The following is a 21,130-nucleotide window of genomic DNA, read 5'->3' as shown; positions in this document are numbered from 1 at the left end:
GCAATAGTGGTGAAGGTGGAAGGGCCGAGGCCACTCGCGGTAGAAGTAGGGGGGTGAAGGGGTTGGGGGTGAGGCGATAGTTGCGAACGAGACAAACGAAGTTGCTCGTGATGGGCGGAGGCGATGACGATGACGATGAGCCGATGCAGGGGGAAAGGGTGACAGATGGAATGATATTTTCATCAACGTGATGAAAATGAGCACCCCTTACGTAAAAAGTCAATTAAAATGCTCATTTCTGTGCATTGTGCTTGCAAAAATCATCATTATGATATTAATTTTCTTTTGTACCAAAATAGGCAGAAGATCGAGTGCAAATACGAGGGAAAATCATCTCTATGTAGTGAAGAATGTTTCGCATGCCAAGTGGGATGAAGACATACCTTTTTAGCGTTTTTCATATAAAAGGAGAGATCAAGCTGAAAATGTACTATGCGTTGGAATAGCAGAGTAACCTGATATACACACTTGGCTAGTAATCGTATCATTCTAGCAAGAAAGCTGCATTAGGTAATGTCTTTTTGTTTTCGACAATGCTTTGATTTACCTAAAATTTAGGTTCAGAAATAAACATAATCATGTATATATATATATATATGTATATATATATGTATATATGTATATATATATAAATGAATGCATACATATGTATATATACATATTGATAGAATTCCTTTACGCGTGAAAGAGGGAGTCAGTACGGCTTGGTTCGGTCCCGGGTGCGCAAGATCGTCCACGTCGGTGCACGGGCGACGAGGATCATCGTTCGGTGAGGTCAGGCTTGGGCTCTGGCTTCAGAGTCTGGAAGCTCCCCTTAGCTGGCCGCCTACCTCTCTATCTTCGGTCCCTGCACATAGGTCGGGGTCGGGAAGGAGGGTTCCCGACTTCGACCCCTCCGAAGATCTTATTATCACTAGGTCAAAAAATCAGCCGATCACGGTTACTAGCCCCACGAGTGGTTTTTATCCTCTCGCTTGGGGGCTAGTCGTACCTGTCATATTTATGATTGTCGGTGCTGTACTTGGTCGGTGCTGACCCGATCTTTACGGGATGGCATAGTCCTTGGTCAGCGCCAACCTGGTCTTCACGGGATAGCGCAGCACTTGGTCAGCATCGTCCCGACTCTCGCGGACCAACATCGTCCTTGGTCGGCGTTGACCCAGCCTTCATAGGATGACACTGTACTTGGTTGGCACTGACTCGGTTTTTACGGGACGACACTGTCCTTGGTCAGCGTTGACCCGGTCTTCACGAGATGACACTGTACTTGGTCAGCGTCGACCTGGTCTTCACGGGACGACGCCATACTCGGTTGGCGTCGTCCGACCTTTGCTGAATGGCATTGACCGGGGGGTACGGTTCGACATGTTGTCCTTGATGCTGATGTGGTCGTGGATAGTGGCAAAATTGACACTAAGAGGAGGAGAGGGTGGGGGTTGAATTAGTGCTTTTATAAAACTTACGCTGATTCGAAAACTCATTCAATGTAGAAAAACCGTTTCGATAAAACCCTTATTGGAAAATGTTTAAGCTTGACTTATAGTAAATGTAAAGTGAAGTGAGCAGCTAAGTAAGCAATAAAAGTAAGTAGCAAAGAAAAAGAGCACACTAGATTTATAGTGGTTCGGTCGTTCCAACCTACATCCACTCCCGATTTCTCTTTACTCAAGGCCATTGGCTTTCACTACCGATCTTCTTTCTAACGGGTAAAGATTAACTACCCTTATAACTCTTTCTAGTTTTGACAAGCTCAGGAAAGAACCTTTACACCCTCTTTTTATAAGGTAACCCTCGTACACCTCCCTTAGATCTACTTCTAAGCTCAAGGAGGAGGGAACTCAATATTTTGGTAGAGTTTTCTCTATTTTTTCCTTAAGAATTCTTGCTCATTTTTTGCTGCCCAAGTGGTGTATTTATAAGCCCCAAATGGTTTAAAAAATGGAGCTGAAAATTTAAATTTTTGGGTCTTCCGGGTACGGGCGGTACCATCGCCTACCAGTCTAGTACTAGTGTTAGGTGTTAGGATCGAGAGCACTAAGAGGGGGGGGGGGTGAATTAGTGCAGCGGAAATCTTACAGCAATTTAAAAGCTAAAGCTGCGTTCGTCCGATAAAAAATGATTTCGATATAAAAGCAGAATCACAGTGCAGTTTGCGTCTAAGCGCAGTTTTGCGTCTAAGCACAGTTTGCGTCTAAACACAGTTTGCGTCTAAGCGCAGTTTGCGTCTAAGCACAGTTTGCGTCTAAGCGCAGTTTGCGTCTAAACGCAGTTTTACGTCTAAACGCAGTTTTACGTTCAAACGCAGTTTTACGTCAAAACGCAGTTTTACGTCTAAACGCAGTTTTGCGTCTAAACGCAGTTTTGCGTCTAAACGCAGTTTTACGTCTAAACGCAGTTTTGCGTCTAAACGCAGTTTTACGTCTAAACGCAGTTTTACGTCTAAACGTAATTTTACGTCTAAATGTAGTTTTGCGTCTAAAAGCAGTTTTGAACCTTGAAAAGCGTTTTACGTAGAAAGCAATTTGCAGTTATAAATGGAATCCGAATGTAAGCGTAAACCGCAATGTGAAGATCGTACGAAAACACGATTTACGTTTGAATGCAGATTCTGAAAGATCAGAGCTTAGAAACTCGTTCGTAAAGGCGCAGAGGGCAGTAGCAATGTAGGAGGTTTGCAGTAATGATAAAGTGCTCAAGGTAAAAGCAAACCAGAGATTTAGAGTGGTTCGGTCAGTCTTGACCTACTCCACTTTTGGCTTCCTCCTCCGACGAGGTCACCGACGTCAACTAGCTGCCTTCCTTCAATGGGCGAAGGCTAACTGCCCTTTTATAGTTTCTCTCCTTTTGACAGGCTCAGGAGACAACCTTTACAGATCCTTTCTCTCCTCTCTTTACAACTCAAGACTTGAAGAACAGAAGGAGGAGAACTTTAGGACTTTACACAAATTTGAGCTTTTAGAATCACTGAAAAGATCAAGAATTCGGTGTGGATCTGTGTCTTTTCAGTGTTGAATGGGTGGGGTATTTATAGGCCCCAACCCAATTCAAATTTGGAGCTCAAAACGATCAAATCCCGGAATTCCGGGATCAGGCGGTTGCACCTCTTGACTGGAGAGGTGGCACCGCCTGGCAGAGCTCGAAGACTGAGCTCAGGCGATTGCACCTCTCTGCCAGAGCTCGAAGACTGAGCTCAGTGGTTGCATCGCCTGGCAGAGCTCGAAGTCTGAGCTCGATGGTTGCATCACCTGGCAGAGCTCGAAACTGAGCTCAGGCTGATGCACCTCTCTGCTAGAGGTGGTTGCACCTCTCTGCCAGAGCTCGAAGACCGAGCTCAGGCGATGCATCTCCTGTCCAAAGAGGTTGCACCTCTCTGCCAGAGCTCGAAGACCGAGCTCGGTGGTTGCACCTCTTGGCAGAGCTCGAAACTTGAGCTCTGGCGGTGCTACCTCTTGACAGAGGAGGTTGCACCGCCCAGTCTCGCTTGGAGACTGAGCCCTGGGCGGTTGCACCGCCCAGTCCCGCAGCCCAGGCGGTTGCACCTCCTGGTCTAGGCGGTTGCACCGCCTGGTGCAATCAGGGTCCGAATGGTTCGCTCCATTCGGCCCAATTTGAATCTTTTCAGGGGCCCAATTGCCCCAAGATTAAGCTAATGGGATCACCTCCCATTTTCAAGCTTAATCATCGTGCTAACTACGATTAACTCTAAGACAACTTCTGCAGCTATGCTCTGATGCGTCAATCGCTTCTTCCGGCGAGTTTCCGGCGAACTTCCGTCGATCATCCGATAAACCCTCGGTGATCCTTCTGCGGACATCCGGCATACTCCTGGACTTTGCGACGATCCACTTGGCGAGTTCCGACGAGCTTCGCTTGGCAAGCTTCTGGACTTCTCGGATCTGTTCTCGCTGAACCTCCGACGACCGTCTGAACTTCCGTCGAACTCTCGAACTCCCAACGTGATCATGATCTTGACTCCGGCGCAACACCTGCTGCTTGTCTTACTCTCATCATAGTTAATCCTGCACACTTATCTCAACACATAGATTAGATAACAAATGACAATTGACTTCATCATCAAAATCCGAGATTCAACAATCTCCCCCTTTTTGATGATGACAATCAATTGATAAAGGAGTTGTCCTTAACTCCCCCTATCTATATGCCATAGTTGAGATAAGTCAACCTTGAATTCAAGACCTAAGAATTCAAGTGACGTATTGATAAGTTAGATCAGTTAAACTTATCAATGCTCCCATCATGATGCCCATCATGATGTATCTCTTCAAGAATGATGTCAAGGCATGACATACATCATCAAGTTTGTATGATAGTGTTTGTAACTATTCATCATGTAATCATATAAAGCTACGAAGGACTTTTTACATGATGCACACATTTGAGATTTTCTAGCAAGTTTGCATTTTCTTCACAATATAGAATATCAAATCAAGACATGATGCAAACTATAGCACATGTTCACATATCTCTTGGTGATGCAAGGATGGCATAACTATAACATTGTTTATAGCATCACTCAAGTATTTGCAACTATGACATAGACATGATTATGGCAGTTCAGCTATGACATAGTGTTTATCAATTCATATGTTTCTCCCCCTTTGTCATCAACAAAAAGCATGATAGCATTATCAAGCACATAAAGGAAGTCATGACACATATAAGACTTTGAATATCTCTTTATTGTTTGTTGCTTGAAGGAGGAAAGTCATTTTTCAAAAAGTTTTCATAAGAGTGTACAGGAACATCCCATTTTTAGCATACAAACCGAAAAATGAACTTCTTACATGCATTTGGTTAAAAATATGTGTCACATAATTTGCAACATGTTATTTGATCAAGCGTTGTCAAGGCATGTAATAGTAATAACATCCGAAAAATAATTTTAACTAGTTTAAGTATTCGGACACATCAACATTCCTAATTCTCTTCTTATGTAATCAAATTGTTCTTCACATAGGGGTTTTGTAAAGATATCAGCTCGTACGATGCAAATTTTTGTTTGATATCTTGATACAGGGCATGATAGCAATCATATTAGTAATAGCAACCATATCAATGTCATACTGCTGACTTATCAACTACATTGGTATGTTGCTTCATATTTTTCAAGGCATAGGCTTTTAAACCTTTTTAGTTTCAGTGCAAAATCCGAGATAAACAACAAGAGATGTTTGCAAATATGCTTACACAAACAAAGATAACCATATCAGGGTAGCATATGTACAGCATATCAGGTAACCATAAAAACAAAGTCCTTCATGAATAACATAAGGAGTTTACAACATGTCATATCAAAAACAGCAGATGTTCATACAAGCTCATTCATGGGGTGGAAGATTAAAGTGCCTAAGTAAAGAGTCAAATTGTCGATGGATTTGCTGCAGCTCGGTTAGGATTTGATCTTGTCGAAGTTCAAGCCGTTCTTGTCTTTGTTCAAATCGGTCCATCCGAATCCCGATATCTTCGATGGATGATGTGTGAGTTTGCTCAACCGGATGTGTTTCCTCAAAGGGACAGATCGGAGGAGATTGGGTACTCCTAAAGACTGGGGTTTCCGGCTCTGGTTCAAGTTCAGGTTCAGGCTGAGGGGGATCAGTTCTTCTAGGCATTCTAACCCAGTTACCGTTTCTATAGTGACATCTTAGTCGGTGAAGTAGATTTTTGTTTATTATGCTGAATCTATCTACTTTCATTACTTCTTCTTCTAGTAGTATTTGAATGTCGTAAGCTTTCATTATTCTAGTAATTATTCCACCATATGGGAGCATCATATCTTTCGTAGATAATTCTAACATGTTTTGTTGGATCAGATAGCCAAGACAAATGTCACGTCCTTTCATGATTAGGTACATAATTCCTAATTCTAATTGACTCACTTCATCATGATGGTATTGTTTAGGAAGAATTATACTAGTCATGATATGATGAAGTATCTTAGTGTTAAAAGGCAGTAGATGTTCACAACTTTTAGGAACAGATTCTATGTTAGGATCGGCAAGGATTGTTCCTAAGGCTTCAACGTAGGATGTTTCAATGGTTTTTTCATCCCATAATCCTTTAAAGTAAAGTCCTATGCTTTTCATGGGAATACCTATCATATCACAAATGAATCTATCAGTGATTGAGATGTGTTGTCCTAAGAGATAGGTTGACATCCTTTCTTCATCATCTATTTGCATGTTGTTGTAAAACAATCTAACTAGTCTAGGATAGATGGATGGGTTCGTTGATCTGCAAAATTGAAAGTAGATTTAGGTTTGCAAACCATTGGATAGTCTCTACATCTCTTATTTCATTCAGATCTACGTATTTTCCCTTATTGATGCTTCTTAGTTCGAAGGAGAGAAATTTTTCAGCATGGTTTTTGGAATAAAAAAGAGTGAGATCAAACTCTTCTACTACTCTCCTCTTTCCCTTATCCCTTGAGGATCTTCTAGAACCCATAGCTACTGCTGTTTAAAGAGATAAAGATAAACAAGAGTGAACAAAACAGAATTTTAGAGGTTCTTAGAGAATACCTTAGTGAAATCTTTAAAATAGGGAGAGATTCTTGATGTTTTGCTCCGAAATGGGAGGTATTTGGGAGGCTAAATGGAGTGAAATGAGGATGGAGGAGGCTTGGAGGAGTGGAGAATGAAGGGGAAGTGAGTTGGGGTCGGTTTCACCGCCGGCCCTAGTGAGGGTTTAAAAGGGCAGAGTTGCGGGCGGTTGCACCTCTGGCTGGAGCGGTGCAACCGCTGGCAACTCGTGATGGCTGGAGGTGCCACCGCTGGCTGGAGAGGTGCCACCGCCGGCTGGAGAGGTGCCACCGCTTGTAGGTAGTGAAAATTGTAATTTGATCAGGTAGGTTTTGTTTTGAGGAGAGTTTTGATCCATAGCAATTAACGTTGCTTACATGATTACGTGTGTGTTTTGTTTCAAGGCACAATCGCTTGTACGATCAAGATAGAACTTTTTACGTGCATACTCCTAATGTCGTACATGTGTTTGTGATTTGAAAAGTCACATTAGGTTGTATCCAATTTGCTTTTGTGATTTCATAATTACCACTTGTTGTTGTCTCCGAAGGTGACATATCCTTCGTTTGAGCTTAGAGAATTGGGATGAATCTCCGGTCATATGCCTTGAGCATCCACTGTCAAGGTACCATCTCTTGCTCCTAGCTTGCGATGGTTTAGTTTTCTACAAGAAAGGGTGATGTTTAGGTACCCATTTGCTTTTGGGTTCCTCACAAATAGATCTACATTTTTTATCATGTTGCATAGAATTTGTCATGGTTCCTTTAGGAACCCATATCAATTTGTTTGGACTCCATTTCCTGAATGGACAATAATGTGTCTTGTGACCAAACTTGCAACAAAAGTTACATTTGCTTCTAACATGTAAGATGGGGCCTTTTACAAAGGTAGTTGGATTTTGGTGAGGACTCCTCACAAATCCAATCCCACTTCTTTTGGGAGCATGACCCTTGTTTGTAAGGATCATGTTTAATGACTTGCTACCAACCTCGAATTTCTTCAAGGTGTCCTTAAGTAGCAAGTTTTCTTTTTGACAGATTTCTAGATCATGACATTTTATACATGAATTTAAACTATCATGATATTCGATTTTCAACTTATTAAAATCACAAGTAAGACTATCATGTACCTTTTTTAGCAATTTGTATTTTCTATTTATAACTTTGCATTCATCAAATAAATCATGGAAGGCATTTAATAATTCCTCGAAAGATAAATCAGCATCTAATAAATCCGTTACCTCCTCTCCGATGGCCATTAAGGCGTAATGAGCAACTTGCTCGGTGTTGGACTCCTCTTCTTCAGATGCGCTCGAGTCATCCCATGTTGCTTGAAGAGCCTTCTTCTTTGATGTTCTTCTTTTGACTTGGGGACAATCATTGTTGTAGTGTCCCGGCTTTTTACATTCGTAGCAGATCACTTGGTCCTTCTTGGGTTCAAGTTTATTTTTCACATCGTTTTTAAACTTGTTTCTTTTGAAGAATTTCTTAAACTTTCTTGTCAAAAGTGCCAAGTCATCATCACAGTCCTCATCACTTGAGTTTTCTCTCAAGTGGCATTCAGAAGTTTTAAGTGCCATATCCTTCCTGTTCTTTGGAAGGATGTCTTCTTGCTCTTCATGAGCTTTGCAAGTCATTTCGTAGGTCATTAATGACCCGATTAGTTCTTCAAGAGGGAAGTTGCGCAGATCTTTTGCCTCTTGAATGGCAGTGACTTTAGGATCCCAACTTTTAGGAAGGGATCTTAGTATTTTATTTACGAGTTCAAAATCCGAAAAACTTTTTCCGAGTCCTTTTAGACCGTTGACGACATCCGTGAAACGGGTAAACATGTCGCCAATGGTTTCACTCGGTTTCATTCGGAAAAGTTCAAAAGAATGCAGCAACAGATTGATTTTTGACTCTTTCACTCTACTTGTGCCCTCGTGGGTCACTTCAAGTGTGTGCCAAATATCAAATGCAGTTTCGCAAGTTGAAACACGATTAAACTCGTTTTTATCAAGTGCGCAAAATAAGGCATTCATAGCCTTTGCATTAAGAGCGAAAGCCATCTTTTCCAACTCATTCCAATCGATCATTGGAAGAGAAGACTTTGAAAATCCGTTTTCAACAAGGTTCCACAGTTCAAAATCCATAGAAATAAGAAAGATCCTCATTCGGGTCTTCCAGTAGGTGTAGTCCGTTCCACTGAACATGGGTGGACGTGTAATAGAATGCCCCTCTTGGTTTCCGGCGTATGCCATCTCTCTTGGGTTTTAATCCTTTAGAGAGTTAACCTTGCTCTGATACCAATTGTTAGGATCGAGAGCACTAAGAGGGGGGGGGTGAATTAGTGCAGCGGAAATCTTACAGCAATTTAAAAGCTAAAGCTGCGTTCGTCCGATAAAAAATGATTTCGATATAAAAGCAGAATCACAGTGCAGTTTGCGTCTAAGCGCAGTTTTGCGTCTAAGCGCAGTTTGCGTCTAAACACAGTTTGCGTCTAAGCGCAGTTTGCGTCTAAGCACAGTTTGCGTCTAAGCGCAGTTTGCGTCTAAGCGCAGTTTGCGTCTAAACGCAGTTTTACGTCTAAACGCAGTTTTACGTTCAAACGCAGTTTTACGTCAAAACGCAGTTTTACGTCTAAACGCAGTTTTACGTCTAAACGCAGTTTTGCGTCTAAACGTAGTTTTGCGTCTAAACGCAGTTTTGCGTCTAAACGTAGTTTTGCGTCTAAACGCAGTTTTACGTCTAAACGCAGTTTTGCGTCTAAACGCAGTTTTACGTCTAAACGTAATTTTACGTCTAAATGTAGTTTTGCGTCTAAAAGCAGTTTTGAACCTTGAAAAGCGTTTTACGTAGAAAGCAATTTGCAGTTATAAATGGAATCCGAATGTAAGTGTAAACCGCAGTGTGAAGATCGTACGAAAACACGATTTACGTTTGAATGCAGATTCTGAAAGATCAGAGCTTAGAAACTCGTTCGTAAAGGCGCAGAGGGCAGTAGCAATGTAGGAGGTTTGCAGTAATGATAAAGTGCTCAAGGTAAAAGCAAACCAGAGATTTAGAGTGGTTCGGTCAGTCTTGACCTACTCCACTTTTGGCTTCCTCCTCCGACGAGGTCACCGACGTCAACTAGCTGCCTTCCTTCAATGGGCGAAGGCTAACTGCCCTTTTATAGTTTCTCTCCTTTTGACAGGCTCAGGAGACAACCTTTACAGATCCTTTCTCTCCTCTCTTTACAACTCAAGACTTGAAGAACAGAAGGAGGAGAACTTTAGGACTTTACACAAATTTGAGCTTTTAGAATCACTGAAAAGATCAAGAATTCGGTGTGGATCTGTGTCTTTTCAGTGTTGAATGGGTGGGGTATTTATAGGCCCCAACCCAATTCAAATTTGGAGCTCAAAACGATCAAATCCCGGAATTCCGGGATCAGGCGGTTGCACCTCTTGACTGGAGAGGTGGCACCGCCTGGCAGAGCTCGAAGACTGAGCTCAGGCGATTGCACCTCTCTGCCAGAGCTCGAAGACTGAGCTCAGTGGTTGCATCGCCTGGCAGAGCTCGAAGTCTGAGCTCGGTGGTTGCATCACCTGGCAGAGCTTGAAACTGAGCTCAGGCTGATGCACCTCTCTGCCAGAGGTGGTTGCACCTCTCTGCCATAGCTCGAAGACCGAGCTCAGGCGATGCATCTCCTGTCCAAAGAGGTTGCACCTCTCTGCCAGAGCTCGAAGACCGAGCTCGGTGGTTGCACCTCTTGGCAGAGCTCGAAACTTGAGCTCTGGCGGTGCTACCTCTTGACAGAGGAGGTTGCACCGCCCAGTCTCGCTTGGAGACTGAGCCCTGGGCGGTTGCACCTCTTGGCTGGGGCGGTTGCACCGCCCAGTCCCGCAGCCCAGGCGGTTGCACCTCCTGGTCTAGGCGGTTGCACCGCCTGGTGCAATCAGGGTCCGAATGGTTCGCTCCATTCGGCCCAATTTGAATCTTTTCAGGGGCCCAATTGCCCCAAGATTAAGCTAATGGGATCACCTCCCATTTTCAAGCTTAATCATCGTGCTAACTACGATTAACTCTAAGACAACTTCTGCAGCTATGCTCCGATGCGTCAATCGCTTCTTCCGGCGAGTTTCCGGCGAACTTCCGTCGATCATCCGATAAACCCTCGGTGATCCTTCTGCGGACATCCGGCATACTCCTGGACTTTACGACGATCCACTTGGCGAGTTCCGATGAGCTTCGCTTGGCAAGCTTCTGGACTTCTCGGATCTGTTCTCGCTGAACCTCCGACGACCGTCCGAACTTCCGTCGAACTCTCGAACTCCCAACGTGATCATGATCTTGACTCCGGCGCAACACCTGCTGCTTGTCTTACTCTCATCGTAGTTAATCCTGCACACTTATCTCAACACATAGATTAGATAACAAATGACAATTGACTTCATCATCAAAATCCGAGATTCAACATTAGGATCAAGTCATCACTAAGAGGGCGGCCTGAATTAGTGTTTTCGATAAAAATGATGTTGATTGAAAGATTTGTTCGATAAAGCTTGTATCTAAAAAATCATTTAAACTTGAAAACGTTTGTAAGTGATTGATGGTAGTAAACAAGTAAATCAGTGAGTGATGAGAATGAAAAGCATGAAAAATATAGCATAAAAAGAAAGCACACCAGATTTATAGTGGTTCGATCGTCGTGACCTACATCCAGTTTCGATTCCACCTCTGTTGAGGCCACCAACATCCACTAACGATCTTCCTTCAATGGGCGAAGACTAATCACCCTCTTACAACACTTTCTCCTTTTTACAAGTTTAGGAAACAACTTTTTACAAGCCTCACACCTCTCTTAGATTGATCATAAGGCTAAAGAAGGAGGAGGACACTTAGCATCTTTTCCACACTTTTATAACCAAAATTTCAAGACTTTTGTTCATACTTTTCATGCTCTTTCATGTAGAAAAGAATGGGGTATTTATATGCCCCAATGACTTCAAAAATAGAGCAAAAAAGTATCTCATCTCGAGTTTCCGGGGTACTGACGGTACCACCGCCAGTATTGGGTGGTACCATCGCCTACAAATTGACACTGGGCAATACGATCACCTAACAGAGCCTTGAAGACCAGGCTCTAGCGGTACCAACACCTGATAGGGTGGTACCATCACCTGACAACATTAATTGTCGGCGATACCATTGCCTAGACCACTTGGGAGGCTGAGCCTCAAGTGGTTCCATTATCTAGTTTGGGCGGTGCCACTGCGTGACGTGGCTCCAAGTGGTTGAATGGGCCTTTTAACATACCCAATTCAGTCCTATTTTGGGCTCAGTTAGCCCATAATTGAGTTAGTAGAATTTCTCCCAAAACTAACTTAAATTAAAGTCTTAACTACGATAGTTAGGCTAAAACAATTACGATATACGTAATCTAAGTTGTCTGACACATTAATTGTTCAATCGAACTCTCAGTGGACTTCCGACGAACTCTCGACGATCTTTCGATGAGCTTTCAGCGAACTCCCAATGAACTTCTAGTGAGCTTTCATTGCATCGTCTGATCCTTCGATGTATCCCCCGATTCATCGGGCCTGATGCCTAATCATTGACTCTAGCCCAACTTCGATTCTTCTTTAATCCTTTTGCCTTTCTCATGATTATAGTTAGTCCTGTATCACTTATCTCAATACATTGATTAGATCATTAATTCACCAATTGATTTCATCATCAAAATTCGAGATTCAACACCCTCCCCCTTTTTGATGATGACAACCAATTGATGACAGAGTTAACCTTAACTCCCCCTATCTATATATCATATTGAGATAAGTAAACTTGAATTCAAAAGGAATCATAACCTTTGAATTTAAGTAAAATAATTTCGATCATAGTGATCAAATGCAATATATGAAAATTTTATACATTGTGTATCATCATAATTTCAAATCATCAAAGTATACCATGTATAATTTCATCACTTCATGCATGATAATAAATTACTTTGGGCATAATCTACATGATACTAAATCATTCATCACTTCATGCATGATATCAAATTTAATATACATGATACTAAAGTATTTTTTAACCATTTATCACTTCATACATGATACCACATTCAACATCATTTTGGCATGATTCTAGATATTCATCATTTCATCCCCTTTATCATAAATAAAAAAGGGAATTATTCAATAATTTATGTGAGTATTTTAAACTATTCAAATAAGTTTTACACCAATTTATGTAAGCTAGCAAATTTGTGAAATGAGAAGTCAAGTAAAAACTTTTCATGATAACTACTTTTGCTTCTTGAAATTGGCAAGCTAGCATTTTTGCTTTAGATGTCTAAGCACCTTTTGGTTTTTCTTGAGATGTGCAAGTTTCTTTCTTCCTTTTATCATAAAAATAAAAAGAAGAGGAAGAAGAAGAAGGGAGGAATTCAAGTTATAAGTGTTGAGAAATCTTAGGGGGGCATCACATGCGTAACAGAAGAACATTAAAAATAAAATTTTAATTTTCCAAAGATGTGTTTGTCGTCGTACGAATATTGGTGCACAAAATTTGTGAAACTTAAAACTACGGATATGAAAGATTGTTTTACCTAGGGAGATCGTATATCCTTGAATCCCTGCAGATTTCCAAGAAAGGGTGGAGGAGGTCAAGCGTCCTCCTCTCTAGTGGTGATCTACATAGCAGGGCTGCGACAATGCTCCTTGAAACTCTAAGCCTACTATCTGAGGAGGAGAAGGGGAGGAGAATATGAGAGGCAATCCAAAAAGGCTCTAGCCTATGAACCATTAGTTCCCTCCTATTTATAGAGGTCCCTTGTCAACTTAACCCTAATGGATCATGCTTTATTGGGTATTAGATCTCCATCCAACTACCCAAGCCTTGTAGATTAGTGGATCTCTATCCAATAATCTCTCATTGGCTCTTATTGGATCTCATCTATATGATCCAATAATTCAATGGCTTATTGGATATCCAATAAGATAGGGGCTCCGAGTGATATCTCATATCTGAACCTCTATTTGTCACAACGCCTACCATATATGTGACTCTCTAAGGTCAATATCGAGCTTACCATAAGTCATACCTGTCAGAACTCCTTCTGGCTCAGTGAATTATTATCTCCATAATAATTCACTCGACTCATCGATTGTGAACGTACTAGGCCACTACGTCGTAATCCCGAGACGATACAAGAGAATCCAATTTATTGGACCTGTCTGTCCTCAGTTACCATATACCTATAGTCCATCATCCATCTAATATCCCAGAGACTATATATCGAGCATGGTGCTGTCAGACCCATACAGTTTCTGCTCGAGTCTTGCTCTAATCGGATTCTCTCAGAGAACTCTTTCTCTCTTAATCCGAATGATCCTGGCCAAGGATTTATCTAAGCAAGAATACATGGGATATTCCTCTTATGATACCAAGAGTGAATGATCCTCTATCAATACTCAATAATCATCGTAAAGTTGGGTACTACTCCCGATAACCAGTTATGCTAGATTTGAAACCTCCAAACATGTAAGTCTAGTATCAAAGAGTAGAGTACTCATACAGGATATCCTTGGTATCTCAAGTTTAAGGATCAGATATACCACTAGGATTACAGAATCACTATTTGACAATAAGGAATCATCAATCATCCAACATTCCGTAAGCGGATCAATTAGTGAACTCATTCTCCAATGAGCACCTGTACTGTATCCCTAGTGTCCCCACACGAGCAACTATGAGACTAGCTGCATCCATCATATGAACGAGTATATAGCACACCAGTATATCCGATTATCTCGATGTCCCTCTCGAGTAACCTATGACCGAGATTATTTAGGATCTGTGTTTAAAGGCAAACCAGTCTCATTATCGTGATTTCATCACGATCCGATTCTCATTGCACAGATCTATGGACATCGCAATATATTCAAGTAACATGCAATATAAAGTGATAAAATGCTAAATAATAATAACAAGCAAAAAGTCTACGTGTCAAGTCACACATATCATCTCTCACGTAATTAGCTTATAGGGCACCTATGACTAGCTATAAGAACTAAATCCATGAAAGGATTTGAACCAAATCAAATTCATGAAAAAATAAGTTTCATTGAATCAAGCTTCTACTTTCGTAAGGAGAAATGATTCGTCATAAAAGATCAAAATATGCATACTAGAAATTTATGAATTAAATCTTTATTCTTATAAATAGAAGGAAGAATGATTCAGAGAAATTGATTATCGCATAAAAGGTCAAGTATACCAAAAGTTTATAGATAAAAACTCTTCTTTAGCGAATTGTATGCAGAAGGAATAAAGGAAATGATCTTGATTTAAAAAGAAAACTCAAGTTACGAAAAATCGAGAAATCCGAAAAATGTATAAAGAAATTCATACATTCAGAAGATTTAACATACTTAATTCCCTTATAATAAAATCAAAATGTTCATTATTTAAAGGTTTTATAAAAATATTAGCTAATTAATTTTTTATATTAATAAATTCTAAAGATATATCGTGGTTATTAATATGATCTCTAATAAAATGATGCAAAATGTCAATATATTTAGTTCTAGAATGTTTGAATGAGATTTTTTGTTAAACATATTGCACTAGTGTTATCATAGTTTATAGGTATGTTTTTCAATCGAATTTCATAATCTTCTAAAGTGTTTTTCATCTATATAACTTATGCACAACATGCACTTACTACTATATACTCAGCTTCAGTTGTAGATAATGTAACCGAGTTTTGTTTCTTGGAAGACCGAGAGACAAGTGCATGACCTAAGCGTTGACATGTTCTAGGTGTATTTTTTTTATCTATTTGACAACCGGTAAAATCAGCATTGGCATTAGCAATCAATTCAAGATTTTTAGTTTTTGGATATTATAATCATATATTAGGAGTTCCTTTTAGGTATCTAAAAATTCTTTTAATAGCTTTTAAGTAAGATTGCTTGAAATTTGACTGAAATCTATCACATAATCCAATACTAAACATAATATTAAGTATAATTATTGTGATGTATAATAAACTACCTATCATACCCCTATAATTCTTTTGATCAAAATATTCTCCATTAATATCCATATCTAATTTTGTAGAAGTGCTCATTAATGTATTTATAACCTTAGCACTATCTATATTAAATTGTTTTAGTAGATTTAATGCATACTTAGTTTAATTAACAAAAGTTTCATCACTATACCAAAGTCAAGCATCATCATTTAAAGCAGAGAAGCACATTTCAGTACTTAGTTCATCAAGGTTGATAGTGTAAACATTATATTTTGTTTCAAAGTAATCATTGACATGTTATTGTTTGATTTTTCAATAATGCACACATTATATTCAAATCTAATGATATAATTTTTATCGCATAATTGACTAATACTTAAAAGATTATGTTTTAATCCATCAACTAGTAATACATCATCAATAGAAAAACTTAATTTATTACCTATGGTTCCCTTGTTAATGATTTTACCTTTGTTGTTGTCTCCGAAGGTGACATACCTTTCTTCTTTGCTAATGAGCATAGAGAAATGAGATGGATCTCCAGTTATGTATCTTGCTCCTAGCTTATGGGTTTGTCTACAAAAGATGATGATTTTTAGGTTCCCATTTGATTTTGGGTGCCTCAAAAATTGATCTATCAATTTGGTTATTCATTATTGAACTATTTATAGTTCCTTTAGAAACCCATATTAATTTATGTGGACTAATTTTTCTAAATGGGCATGTGTAAGCAACATGTTCGAATTTACAACAAAAGTTGCATTTCAAACAAGATGAAACATGTATTGTGGGTCCTTTAATGAAAGTGATAGGATTTTGGTGAGATCCTCTCACAAAACTAATTCCACTTCTATTTACGACGTGACCCTTGTTTGCAAGGATCATGTCCAATCCCTTGCTACCGACCTTAAACTTGTTTAAGGTCTCTTTAAGTAGCAAGTTTTTATTTTTTATTGCTTCTAAATATTCACACTTAGAGCATGGAGGAGTTTGAAGACTATCAAGCTTATTTTGTAGTAAGACACACTCTTTCTTTAAGATATTAAACTTCTTACTAATAGTTCTACACTCATCAAATAATTCATGAAAAGCGATAGAAAGTTCATCGAAAGATAAATCTTCATTAATTAAATCACATGCCTCTTCTTCTAAAGTCATTAGCGTGAAGTTTGTCTTCTCTTTGTTGCTAGCTTCTTCACTTTCGGAATCACTTGAATCGTCTCAAGTCACTTTTAGAGGTTTCTTCTTCTTTGGTTGCTTCTTTTTGGCTTGGGGCATTCATTTTTGAAGTGCCCTGGCTTCTTGCATTCGTAGCATATCACTTGGTCCATTTTATGTTCAAGTCTGTTTTTAGTGTTATTTTTAAATTTGTTCTTTCTTATAAATTTTTAAAATTTTTAAGTTAAAAGTGCAATGTTATTGTCACTGTCCTCATCACTTGATGTTCCTTTCAAGTGGTCTTCTTGTGATGTGAGCGTCATATCCTTCCTGTTCTTTGGAAGGGGGTTCTCGAGCTCTTCATGAGCATAGCACATCATTTCGTAGGTCATTAGAGATCCAATAAGTTCTTCAAGAGAAAATGCTTTAAGGTCCTAGGCCTCTTGAATGGCCGTAACTTTTGGATCCTAACTTTTAAGAAGGGATCTTAAGATTTTAGTTACAAGTTCAAATGTAGAAAAATCTTTACCAAGAGCTTTGAGTCCATTGATGACATCCGTGAAACGGGTGTACATGTCTCCGATGGACTCACTTGGTTTTATTCGGAAAAGTTCGTAAGAGTGCACAAGAATGTTGATTTTGGATTCTTTCACTCGGCTAGTACCTTCATGAGTGACCTCAAGAGTTCTCCAAATATCAAAAGTCGAATCGTAAATTGAAACACAATTGAATTCATTTTTGTCTAATATACAAAATAAGGCATTCATAACCTTTGTGCTTAAAGCAAAAATCTTCTTCTCCGATTCATTCCATTCACTCATCGGAAGAGAAAATTTTTGAAAATTTTGAAATTCACTTTCGACAATTGTCCAAAGCTAGAAATCCATTTTCGACAGTAGACAGTTGACTTCAACCCTAGCATAGAGTGGTTTAAAGAGGATGAAAGTTTTAGATACATGATTAGATTTATTATTCATAAGTATATAATATGGCCCAATCGCGAACTTATGAGATAATTATGACCTAAAAATTATGAATGTGTAGAACTAATAGCAATAGGAATGGGAAACCTACACCAACATGCAATCATGTTTCAGTCTTTATGCTGACCACACAAGTGTATGTGCTGCATATGTACGTAAAAATATATGTGCTTTGGACAATTCATGCTGGACATGTAGTGCAAACATTACAACTCGAGTAGAAGTAGCTTTCATGGGAACAGTAAAAGGGAGATCCCGCAAGTGTGCATGGGAAGCCAGGGGGTGATGGCTTCCTGCTTTTGATCAACACAAATAACGCCTCGGCTTGTTCTTTTCTTTCGCTGGTCCCCAGATCTTTGCCGGAGAGGACATATTGGTCTGCTTTCTGCGTTGTTCTAGTAAGACAAACATCTCATTCCACCTAAAGAAGACAAGTGGGATGCAATCCCTTCCCTCACATCATCCGACCTCCTGCTGCTGTTACTGCTGCTTCTGCTGCTGCTGCTGCTGCTGCTGCTGCTGCTGATGATGATGATGATGATAATGCACTCTGAGCATTACGCAGCTGCTCTGTAGTTGGAGCCACTTTATTTATATAAAGAAGGCAAGACATGATCTACATAGAGATGCATTCTGTTGCTGCACCAAAGCAAAAACATCCCTCATGGTGCCCAAAGGTGTCGGTGGCCTTTGTCGCTTTATTCGTATCCACCCTCTCTCTCTCTCTCTCTCTCTCTCTCTGTGGGTGTGTTTGTGTGCAGGTTACGGTTTAAGAACCTCTAAACTACTTGTGTTGGTCTTGCTTTATAGAGACGATCACGAGCAACTTAATCGTCCACACCAAAGTTGAGATCCATTAATTGATTCTCTTATCTTATTCATCGGTTGCTTTTTCTTTGAAGAACTAACATATGTTATATAAAGTTTGATCTTCTTCTGAATAGAATGACAACACGTATCTCTATTGGACAAGCTGTACCACTTAAGAAAACTAAGTTTCGGTTCCCGAGGATTAACGTCGGAGAAGATGGAATGCATAAAAGTTGAAATCTAAACATCTGATGCAAGATTTTTTGCAATCCTTCTTGTGAGGGAGTGTCGTGAATCAGTGGTTTCAATAGCATGCAAAACAACAATATGGCACGTGTGACAAAATTCGTCCATGGTTTTAAATTGATATAAACATTTTTTTTCATCGTGATTTTTCGAGAAAAATTGTGTATATTGTATGAAGCTTTAGAATTCAAGTCTCGGGAACAACCGATGGGATTACATATGTTGGATCCTTCCCAAATCCCACATAGGTCATGAGGGTGTGAGAACTATCGCATGCCTAATGCAACAAAGACTTTTTTGGTCCTCCAATTTAGAGGTCAGATGAGAATTGGGTCAAATTGGCATTTTTTGGTTTAAATGCATATTATATTAACAAAGCAATTCAATGTGCTTAATCAATTATCTAAACATGAATTCTAGCTTGAATGCCACAAGTAGGAATTGTCCGTGATAAGATATTAAATGGAAATTAGTTTTACTTTTCTCATTGTCTAGTTTCATCTTGAAGTCAGCAGGCAACTATTTTTGATGAGTGTGTGTGTGTGTATGTGTATATATATACATATATATATAGGTATATATATATATATATATATGTATATATATACATACATATACATATACATATGTATATATATACATACATATATATATACATACATATATATATATATATATACATACATATATATACATACATATACATATATATATATACATACATATACATATATATATACATACATATACATATATATATATATACATATATATATATATATATATATATATATATATATATATATATATCTCCCTATGAGTACTTTCATTTAGACAAAAGGCACAAAGAAGAACAAGAAAGCAATCAACTCATCTCAACATGCAAATGTAGATCATGACTCCAGCAGCAGTGCAAAAGCAGGTATACCAATAAGGAGCTCAAGAACCATCTAACGCAGCAATTCATGAATGTATAACATTTTAATCTTTTCTTCATCACGATCTAGTTCATCTTCAGTATGATCTTCTCATAAGTTAAGTGCAAAAACATAAGTATGATTTGCTAATGCAGCAATACCTGTTTTTTCCTAACATTATCTAAATCTAGTAGTTTCATTAAGAAGGCCTCTGAATTTATCCAAGTTTTAGGTGTGTCCATTGTCTCACTTGGACATCTTGAGGTCAAAATTCATTCTTAACATTGCAGTTAAAACTAGTTTCAGAAGCAGTTCAAGAAGGTAATACTTTGGTTAGCTCTTGTTTGGCATGTATGATTCATCATTGTTATGATCATTTATCCTAGTTTGAGGTCTTTGACACCTGGATATAGCGAACCCCAAACCATTAGAAGAACTGATATCTCTCAAATATGTGTGTATATATATATCATATCTTTCACTTTTACTTTCTTCACGAAAGAAGGAAAAAAAAAAAAAAGCTTCTACTTTTATGAATAGCTAATTCCTCTCTCTCTCTCTCTCTCTCTCTCTCTCTCTCTCTCTCTCTCTCTCTCTCTCTCCACCCCGCCCCCCCCCCCCCCCCACACAAGACCACAAAATAAAGGGTAAGGATAGCTTAAAATGTGAATTAGTTTTCTTCTCGAGCAGAAGGCTTGTTTTTTGTATTAACTCTCAGCTAATTGTAAAAGATGGTCATAGTTTGGCAACACTAGTGACAATTTCACATTAATCCATGACATTGAATTCAAATGAGTTGCTATTTTGGAATTATTATTATTATGATTATTCACTGAAACTATGACGAAAAGGGCCAAAAACTGATTAAAAGGAATGTTTGGAACATTGGAAGAACTGCGTGCGTTTCCTTTGTTGTATACTAAAGCAACTCTTTGGGAAAACCTTTTTATTTTGCATGCTATTGTTTAATCTCAAGTTAGCGTTGCCATAGAAGTCTGAGATCAATTAGGATCAAAATAGAATACGATTTTAAAGTTTTTAGTTAAATGTTAAGCTGCGTATTAGTAGAATATGTGGGTGAGGGTTAGCAACGTAGGGCTCATTAGATTCCCTTAGTCAAAAAAATTATATTTTCGTTATATTACATAGTGTTAGTATTTAGGTTGCTTAATCCTCTTTTACTATTTATTCAACACGCATCGAGCGCAATTAACGCTTGTAACACGTAAGCAAAAGATGTTGCAACATTTCTCTACTAGTCTTAGATTCCATTGTGTTGGTAAAGAAACGTTAGCTCATGCAATCTATAGTGCCAAGATTAAACCGATGATCCTCACTTAGGTCATGCATACATGCATACACGCTGACATGCTCTTGACGATGAGATCTTACAACAGAGTGTAAAGTGCAAAATTTTGTCTGAGGCTGACATAAACCTTGTGATGAGTGCATGCAGTGAACGTAATCT

The sequence above is a fragment of the Musa acuminata genome, chromosome BXJ3-3 (genome assembly GCF_036884655.1).
Source record: "Musa acuminata AAA Group cultivar baxijiao chromosome BXJ3-3, Cavendish_Baxijiao_AAA, whole genome shotgun sequence".
NCBI lineage: Eukaryota > Viridiplantae > Streptophyta > Magnoliopsida > Zingiberales > Musaceae > Musa > Musa acuminata.
Note: the sequence above shows the minus strand (reverse complement) of the source record.